The sequence below is a fragment of the Equus caballus genome, chromosome 20 (assembly GCF_041296265.1).
Source record: "Equus caballus isolate H_3958 breed thoroughbred chromosome 20, TB-T2T, whole genome shotgun sequence".
Classification (NCBI taxonomy): Eukaryota; Metazoa; Chordata; class Mammalia; order Perissodactyla; family Equidae; genus Equus; species Equus caballus.
Window position 1 is genome coordinate 4,368,285 of NC_091703.1, and position 10,148 is coordinate 4,378,432.

Consider the following 10,148-nt stretch of genomic DNA (forward strand, 5'->3'; position numbering starts at 1 on the left):
GGAAAAATCCCTTAAAAAAATTTGCAAATAGAAAAGACGAATCCACCATAAACAAGTGGGGTTATTTCCGGAATGCAGTTAGTTTCCCACTTGAAAGTCAATCAACGTAATTTGCCGCCTTCAAAGAAAAGGTGAAAGAAATTTTCACTCAACAAGATGTTGTGCACATGAAATCCAAACAACTCTGCAGAGAAACTACTAGAATTCAGAAGTAAATTTCACGAGTTCACGAAATGAAGTCAACACACAAAAATCAATTGTATTTTTTTATATTAGCAAGAAACAGAAAAATGAAATTAAAAAGATGATAGTTTACAATAACTTCAAAGAAGCATGAAAAAACCTTGGAATAAATCTAATAAAAAATGCATAAGACCTCTACATGAAAAACTACAAAACACTATTGAGAGAGCTTAAGTAGCTCCAAACAAATGGAGGGTCATATCATGCTCATGGATCAGAACATTCAGTATTATGATTTGAGTGCTCTCCAATTGATAAATAGATTTAATCTAGTCCCAATCAAAATCCCACCGTTTAGACGGAAATAGTCAAGCTGATTCTAAAATACATGTGAAAACAAATGGGCCAAGTATAGCAAAGGTATTCTTTAAGAAGAACAAAGATGGTGGATGTTACTACTGGATATAAAGACTCAAAATGATAGGAATTAAGACAGTGTAGTACTGGTACAAGGATAGACAAATGGACCAGCAGAACAGAATAGAAAGTCCAGAAACAGACTTCCCTTGATTTATCATAAAGATGATGTTATGGTATAATGGGGTCTGGATGGTCTTTTCAGTAAATGTTGCTGTGTCAATTGGATATCCACAGGTAAAATTAGTGTCTGGAACCCTTCTTAATGTCCTATGCAAAAATCAATTCAGAAAAGATTACAGATCTAAATGTAAAATAATAAAGGTTATTTCACCCCAGTTTTATTAAGATATAATTGACACACATCGCTGTATGAGTTTCAGGTGTACAGCCTAAAGGTTTGACTTAATGTGTATTGTGAAGTGATGACCACAGGAAGTTTAGTTAACATCCATCATCTCATATAGATACAATAAAAAGAAATGGAAAAAAAGGAAAAAATTTTCTCCTTGTAATGAGAACTTTTAGGATTTACTCTCTTAACAACTTTCATATGTACCACACAGCAGTGGTAACTATGGTCACAATGTTGTACACTACATACCTAGTACTTATTTATCTTATAACTGGAAGTTTGTACCTTTTAAAAAAAATTTTTTATTGAGATAATGGTAAGTTACAATCTTGTGAAATTTCAGTTGTACATTATCGTTTGTCAGTTGTGTTGTAGCTGCACCCCTTCACCCTTTGAGCCCACCCCCCACCCCACCTTTCCCCTGGTAGCCACTAAGCTGTTCTCTTTGTCTACGTTTTTAAATTCCTCATATGAGTGAAGTCATACAGAGATTGTCCTTCTCTATCTGGCTTATTTCACTTAATATAATTCCCTCAAGGTCCATCCATGTTGTTGCAAATGGGACGATTTTGTTCTTTTTTACAGCTGAGTAGTATTCCATTGTATATATATACCACATCTTCTTTATCCAATCATCTGTTGAGGGGCACTTAGGTTGCTTCCACGTCTTGGCTATTGTAAATAATGCTGCAATGAACATTGGGGTGCATAGGACTTTTGGGATTGCTGACTTCAAGTTCTTTGGATAAATACCCAGTAGTGGGATAGCTGGGTTGTATGGTAGTTCTATTTTTAATTTTTTGAGGAATCTCCATACTGTTTTCCATAGTGGCTGCACCAGTTTGCATTCCCACCAGCAGTGTATGAGGGTTCCTTTTTCTCCACAACCTCTCCAACATTTGTTATTATTTGTTTTAGTTATTTTTGTCATTCTAATGGGTATAAGGTGATATCTTAGTGTCATTTTGATTTGCATTTCCCTGATGATCAGTGATGATGAACATCTTTTCATGTGCCTATTGGTCATTCGTATATCTTCTTTGGAGAAATGTCTGTTCATGTCTTCTGCCCATTTTTTGATAGGGTTGTTTGATTTTTTGTTGTTGAGTTGTGTGAGTTCTTTATATATTATGGATATTAAGCCTTTGTCGGAGGTATGACTTGCAAATATTTTTTCCCAGTTAGTGGTTTGTTTTTTGTTTCAATCCTGTTTTCGTTTGCCTTGAAGAAGCTCTTTAGTCTGATGAAGTCCCATTTGTTTATTCTTTCTATTGTTTCCCTTCTCTGGGAAGACATGGTGTCCGAAAAGATCCTTTTAATACTGATGTCAAAGAGTATACTGCCTACATTTTCTTCTAGAAGCCTTATGCTTTCAGGTCTCACCTTTACGTCTTTGATCCATTTTGAGTTTATTTTGGTGGATGGTGAGAAAGAATGGTCAATTTTCATTCTTTTACATGTGGCTTTCCAGTTTTCCCAGCACCATTTGTTGAAAAGACTTTCTTTTCTCCGTTGTAGGCCCTCAGCTCCTTTGTTGAAGATTAGCTGTCCATAGATGTGTGGTTTTATTTCTGGGCTTTCAAATCTGTTCCGTTGATCTGTGCACCTGTTTTTGTACCAGTACCATGCTGCTTGGAAGTTTGTACCTTTTGACCACCTTCTCACAATTCCCCCTCCCCCTCTTGCCTCTGGTAGCCACAAATCAGATCTCTTTTTCTATATATATATATACATATTTGTAGATTCCACATGTAAGTGAGATCATACAGTATTTGGCTTTCTCTGTCTGACTTAATTTCACTTAGCATAATACTCTCAAGGTCCATTCATGTTGACACAAATGGCAGGATTTCCTCATTTATATATATACACCTCACAACTTCTTTATCCATTATCCATCGATGCACACTTACGTTTTTTCCATGTCTTGACTATTGTAAATAATACTGCTTTGAACATGGGGGTGCAGATATCTTCTTGAGTTAGTGTTTTTGTCTCCTAACAAAGGTTCTAGAAGAAAGCATAGGAGAATATCTTCATGACCTTCAGGCTGGCAAAGACTTCATAAAAAAACACTAACCATAATGGAAAAAGGTAATAAATTGATAAATTGTGCTATATTAAAATTAGGAGCTTCAGTTCATGTAACCAAACTGGGTTCCTTTTGCTCGTTGCACAGAAAGCCAATCACCAAAACAATGAGTTTTCAAAGAGAAAGGGTTTAATCACAAGTCAGCCAATGAGGAGTCAGGAGAACAAATCTCAAATTTGCATCCTTGAAAAATAGGGATTAGAGATATTTATGGGATAAAGGGGCAGGGTGGTGTGAAGTGAGAATAGATGACTGGAGGCAAGGAGAGGTGAGGTAATTGATGATCTCCGCAAGTGTAGTCAAGCTTCATGGCTCTTCATAGGATGCGTGTTCACAAAATGGTGGCATTGCCATGACCTGAGGGTGGTTTTCAGCTCCTTGATATCAAAGGGTCACCTATCAGTCATCTGTGCAGGCCCAGTTGGTGAGTTGGTGGTCTTAACCAGCCTGAACTGGATAAGGAGCCAACTCTCAGTTCCTGGAAAAAATCAAGCACCTGTTACTATGGTGACTCAGGAGTCAGAGATGTTATCTATAGGATGGGTTTCAGTAGTGCATTATCTAACTACTTTTTCAAACAGACAACTAACTGAGTGTAGTTAAAGCAAGTTGGCCCCAGGTTTCATTCCTCAGAAGATACCATTACGAGTAAAAGGCAAGCCACAGACTTGAAGTAGGTACAGAGTATCTACCTGGCAAAGGACTTGTAACCCGTAAGGGATACAGAGATTCAAAAAATCAATAAGAGAAAAACAGGCAACATAATAAGTCCAAAGGGAAGCTGAAGGCAAAACTGGCTTTGGAAGCTGTTGAAATAAATTTCTGGGCACAAGATGGAGCCGTTTCTATCTGGGGTACAATGTCAAAAAACTGAAACTTAGAGAACGTTCACATCCCTGTAAATGCTCCGCTTGACCAGAAACTCAGTACTATATTCAGTCAGCCAATCCCAAATGCCAGGCCAACTCTGGGCCTTCTCGCCCAAACAAGGTTAACTATATGGCCCCAGGAAATCAGGTATTTTCTATTTGTCTCTTCCTTATTCTTCATTCTTTATCCTATAAAAGCTTCTTACCTTCAGCTTTGTTTTGCAGTTCTCTGAAAGGAGATTGTCCACTCATGAAGTGTTTGTCACTTCATGAATACAGTTTGTGTTACCAGCCACAAACACAGGTTCTTTTACCTGCCACACAAGAAAGAGACCAAAATAAAAACGGGGAGGCCAGGCTTATGGCAAGGAAAGAGCTTTATTGAAAGGCAGCCAGATGAGCAGATGAGAGTTAGTTAGAACTCAGATCCACCTCCTCAAAGGAAGAAAGGTAGGGGTTTTTATTTGAGGTTTTAGGTAGGGGAGGAGGAGCATGTGGCCTTGCAGGTTGGCGCTTTCCCACCTGCCTGCATTTGGCCTTGTGAGGCTGCTTGCAGGGAGGAGGGTGGCCCCATAAGGGAATCTGCAGGTGGGTGCTATTGGTTGGCTGCTTTCGTAGTGGATGGTGGATTCTGGTGCCAGGAAGCAGAGAAGTTGGGGTCTAGGAAGCTTCAGCTTCTTGATATTCTCTGCATATCAGTTTCCCTGCAATAAAAATTCAAAGGACCTGTAACTAGCCAAAATGCTAGCATGAGGCCACCTGGGCTGTAACAATTTGTAACTTCTATTTGCCTTGTGAAGTTCAGGGATACAAAGGTTTAAAAAACCAATATTTACACATGAATGTAAGTTAGAGAAGCAGGGGAGGGGGTGAGTGCTTTTGGTTTTGACCCCATATATGCTGGGTTTAATGTAGGGGAATTGAGATCAGGACTGGTCTCATTTGTATCACCTACACTGTCTTCTTTAATCACTTTTTAACAAAGCAAGATGATGGCAAACCTGGAAAGGGTCCCTGGGGTTTTAGGATGAGGGGAAGGGAATTGGGTCAGGATTTTGAGCTGGCTTGAAGAGACACCTTGTTTTAATGTAATTTGTGTCAGGCTCTCAAATGACTCCATTTGCGCTGCCTTATGTGGTTACTCCATACTTGAATGTGAAAAGGAGATTGGTTGGAGCCCATCTCCATATTGCTGTGAATTCTCCTGGTCTTTGCCCTTTGTTTCCTGCGCCTCTGCTAAACTCTCCTTCTTTCCTCCCGTTTCCATCCTTCTTCTTCCCAACAAATGTGGAAAACAGCTGTTTTTGGCGTTGTTTTAACCTTCCACAAAGTATTACTGACATATGGCAGATGTGTAGTGCTGCCTTTTACCACAGGTCTTTTCTGGGGGAGTGGAGGCAGAAGTAATGAGGAGAATTACAAATAAGTACTAATTATTAGACTTCCTTGTTCTTAACTCCTCAACTCCCATCTCTCCAACGCTTTTTCTCATTAAGGGTTCCGGCTTTCTGGACTGCAAGTTCCCGTCCTTCTCCCTGAATGTTTTCTAGAAACTCTAGACTATTACATAGAGTAACCATTCAGCTGTCCCCGCCATCTCACTCCCCAGCCTTTTCAATCATGCCCTGGGGCTGATCTGTCACCAAACTCCATTGAAATGTTTCCCCAAGCAAGGGAGAAGCCTCTAGACAAGAATTTGGGGGCTAGCTTAAAAATTATTCTTTAAAATTGAAGACTGAACTCATTAACGTAGGACACACCCTCCTCTCTTCCCAAACCAGTTCTGACACCAAGTTCTGCCTTATCTCCTTCCTTAAAATTCTCTGGGAAGTTCACACTGCATTGCCTTGGCTCAAGCTCTGAGTGGTGGCTTCCTGTAATACAAGTCTCTGCCCCTATAGTAATGCATTTCCATTTGTGTGGGAAGAGCAGAGGGCATGGGGCAATGGTTTAGAACAGAGTAACAAGTTAAGCAGGGGTTGCTGCTTGGGAGGCTGAAGGAGGGCGGGCACTACAACCACAATCCACTGCTCCGAATGCGGCAGAGGCTGCCCCTGGGGAGGGGTGCCACCCACCAGGACCCACAGGACTGCTATGTCTCTTCCATACCAGTGATTGGTTCCTCCCACTCCCCCACAAAGCCTGCTCGCTGTCCCCGCTGCGCTCCCCTCATTGACTCTAGGAACTCCCTTTCCTTTACCTTTGTGACTATTATCCAGCAGCTGCCTTTCTCACCAGCCCATCAAGTCACTGCCGAGGAGGCAGTTCTGTGGAGGCGCCAGAATATCAGCAAAAGTCTACATCTAGGGACCAAAGTCTGTGACACTGATCGTAAACTCCCTTCCACACCCTTCTCTGTGAGCTCCATCCGTGTGGGAAAGTTGTAGATAGTGACGACGAGCACTCAGCAATGTGCAGGGTGTAGGTAATGGATTAATGTGAGTATTTCTCCCATTACAACCAATCTGATCGCTACATATTAATAAGGCTCTTTATACTAGCACTCAGGAAGTTTCTCCTTAAGTATTTAATGTAGGGCTTCCTATCTAGTCTCTCTTTTGGTCTCACCTCCTTGCAATCTGTTCTTCATAATGTTGCTAAACTGTTCTCATTCCTTTGCTTAAATGCCTTCAATAGCTCTTTTTCGCCTTCGAGATAAAATCCCAGTTTACCTAGCATGGAAAGCTCTCTGGATTTTGCCCTAGGTGACATATCCAGTGCCTCTTTTCTCCTCCCTTTCATTCTCTGAAATCTAGCCCCACTGAAATACTTGCCATTTCCTAAAAGTATTGTTCTCCATTTCCTTACTTTTGTTTTCGCTATTTTATGTCAAGCAAACATTTCCTCTCCACCTCCCCCGCCTCCAGCTAACTTACCACCTTCTCTAAGAAGCTTTCACTTAAGTTCCTCTTATGGGCTCACATCTACCATAATGTTACATTTCTGAATTCTAATATCCTTTTACTTGCCAATCCCCTCCCCCCTGCCTCCCTATATGTAATCCTTAAAGGCAAAAACTGTCTTTTTCCCCTCTGGATTTCCAGTTGTCTCTCTCAAGACCTGATACAAAGTAGGTGCTCATTAAATGCTGAATAAATAAATATATTCAATGTTTTCACCTAAATACCGATCCTACTTTATGACCCTCCTAGAACAAACTTCAGGACTAGGTTGATATGGCTCTTGAGAGTTTGAACACAGGAGAAAATGGAAAAAGATTTTCCCCATCAGGCCAAACCTATTAGTCTGGTGTGTAACTTACTCTGTTTCAGCATGAACAAATTGATTTTGTACTTTCAAGTCTACATTTTTCTTGTCCTCTCCCTTAATATATACCTTTGTAAGCAGAGTAATCTTAGAGACTTGAGTAGTGTTGGGAGGAAATCTTTTATTTTAACATCTTAGATTCAAACGGTTGGGGGCCTGTGAATGAACTGACAAGGAAAAGGTTAATAGGAGATGTGTACAAAGTTTATGTACACATGCACTTGGGAGTTGCTCAGTAGAGTAATGCGCTCAATAGCCAGAATAAAAGTTTATGCACCAACGTAATAAGGAAGAGTTTAGGGCTTCAGTGTGAAAGTATGGAAGGTTCTATTGGGCTTTTTCATGCTCATGGAAATGGGCAGTTTGACTTCGTGGAAGCTGAATTTGCTGGAAACTTCCTTGAAGGGAGATTAATGGCAGCTGTATTTTTCTAGAGGCTCTGCTTTAGCTAGATATCAGAAGTTCAGATGAGAGTTCTTTCTGCATCTCCTGTAGCTCAAATGCTTTCACTTTAAAATAATCTTTATACCATCTGTGGGGGTTTGAGTGGGTCCCCACAATAGTAAAGTAAGTATGACTTAGTCACATCTTGGGACCTACAAAATCAAGTTTTTAAGGAACAAAATCATTTTATTTAATGTCTCTCTAAAAATTAAAACAGGATACATTCTCCACAAATAGGTATGATACTCCATTCTTTATAAGCATATATTTTATAACCCTTCTGAAATTCAGATAAAAACTTTTAACAGCTGGATATCTCATCTTTTCCTGGAATAATGAGGCATGCATCACCAGAGGGGATTGGAATGTCTTTCTTTCTTTCTTTATGATTCCTTGTAGCCTATCCATCATCAAGTTGTTGATGGTGGAGCATCACTACTGGATCAGGGATCAGATTCTCCATAATAATCTAGTCATCAGCCTGTTTCAAAAGCTTTGGCTTCACTCACTGGGGAGTGAGTTCTTGGGCCTCTCCTCCAGACTGTTGTCAAGTATGCTGCACTGAGCTCTGTCACTGTTTCACAAAAAATTCTCTTCCTTGAATACTAATCCTAATGCTTGTGAGACAGGATACAGTCCTGGGGCATTTAAAAAATGTTTCTTTCAATTTTACTATTTTAAAAGATTTATTGAGTGCCATTAAACCAGAGACCTTTGGAAAGCTCTTATTACAAAAAAGCCTCAGGGTTGAGTAAGCCTTTTCCAGGAACAAGAAAATTAAAGATGGTGCGAATCCAGGAAAAAGAACATGATTGTACTTACAGGCATCAGCCCTGTTTGATTTCAGTCTCAACATGGTACCACTGAAACATCTTACTGACATCTATGCAAAAATATCATCATCTTTGGGCTTTTTAAATTCAATTTTAATATTCCCACTCCATTTTTAACGATTTAAGGGATTTTTAGGAGTTCTTATACCAATTTTAGATTGGTTTTGAAGTTTTATGGGATAAAGTTTGCCATTTTCCATACCAGGAGTCACTTTATTTGAATACCAGGGTGTGTTTCTGCTTGCATACTGGCAAAGACGATTGGAAAAAGAAAATGTAAAATTTTATTTTATTGCTACTAGAAAATATTAGCCATAAGGTGGAAATGTGAGAAACCTCCCACTTTGCAGGAGGAATCTAGTGTATCGGGCCTCCTGGCTCTATTGAAATAGGTGATGAAGTCTTAGAACTTTGTCCTTAATGCAGAGAATCATTTAGCTAGTTACTATCATAACAAGAAAGAGGCATGCTGTTCTTCATCCTTTCCTTCTCCCTGCTGGCTAGAACATGGGTGTCATGGCTCGAGCTTCAGAAGCAAGCATGAATGATGAGGATGGCACAGCAACAAGGTTGAAGGAGTCTGGTTCCCTGAGGGTCAAGGAGCTGCCAACCCAGACCAGGACTATATGAAGGGGAAAGAAATTTCAGCTTTGTTTGAGCCAGGTGGCTCTTGAGGAAGACATCGATGGGATCAGAATATGCCATCCCAAAATATGCTACTTTGACATAAGGATTATTTTGAGCTGAAAGCAATTGAGAAAAAGTAGACATGAGAAAAGCTCTCTCTCCTCTCCCTATCTGCCTAAAAGCAGGTATATATTTCCCTTGTGAATGTATCACTCTCTCACACGAGAAAGGGAAGAGCAATCTTTATCCCAGGAGATAGAGACAGCATCAAGATGCGTCTGCATAAACGTACCCTACTAGATAATCATATCTTCCATTAGTTTCTTCCATATATGTACCTTTCCAAATATACTGCCCCTAAAAGCCCAAAACGTTTTTCTTTTGTCTTGTAACTTCTGCACAAATTTATCACACTTTATTAAAATGGTATATAAGCATCCTAGTCTTACCATCTCTTTGGTATTTTCACTTCATTTCTGTGAGGTCCCCCATATGCACACAGAATAAACTTTTTCTCCTGTTAATCTGGCTTTTGTCAGTTTGATTCACAGACCCCAGCCACTAAATTTAAGAGGGTAGAGGAAAAAGTTTTTCCTCCCCTACAACATCAAGGGAACCAAAATACATGAATTTACTTGCTTTTTGGAAGGCTGTGCTAGCTAATCTTTCTTTAATGTGCAAAGATAAGTAGAACAGTATAATGAACTCTTGGGTACCTATCACTCAGTTTCAACAGTTATCACCTATGACCAATCTTGTTTCATCTGTACCCTCACTCGTTCCCTCTCCTCTGTACTTTTTGAAGAAAATCCAAGACACTCTACCATTGCATTCACAAATATTTCAGTCTGTATCTCTAGATACACACTCTTCCTCTTCTTATAAGGATACTAATCCCATCGGGGAGCCTCACCCTTGTGACCTCATCTAAATCTCCCAAAGGCCACACCTCCAAATACCGTCACATTAGGGGTTAGTGTTTCAACATATGAATTTTAGGGGGACACAAACATTCAGTACATAACAATGGAGATGTTCCTCACTCCTTTTTAATGCTGCGT

At 39.9% G+C, this 10,148-nt stretch overlaps 1 long non-coding RNA gene across 1 annotated transcript; it reads right to left on the reverse strand.

The window, feature by feature from the left end:
- Positions 1 to 3,198: 3,198 nt before the first annotated feature.
- LOC138919704 (uncharacterized) lies at positions 3,199 to 6,188 on the reverse strand. The gene is made up of 3 exons (XR_011430111.1): positions 6,117 to 6,188; positions 4,123 to 4,230; positions 3,199 to 3,525 (listed from the first exon to the last, which is right to left on the reverse strand). It is a non-coding gene; the product is annotated as an uncharacterized lncRNA (long non-coding RNA).
- Positions 6,189 to 10,148: the final 3,960 nt, after the last annotated feature.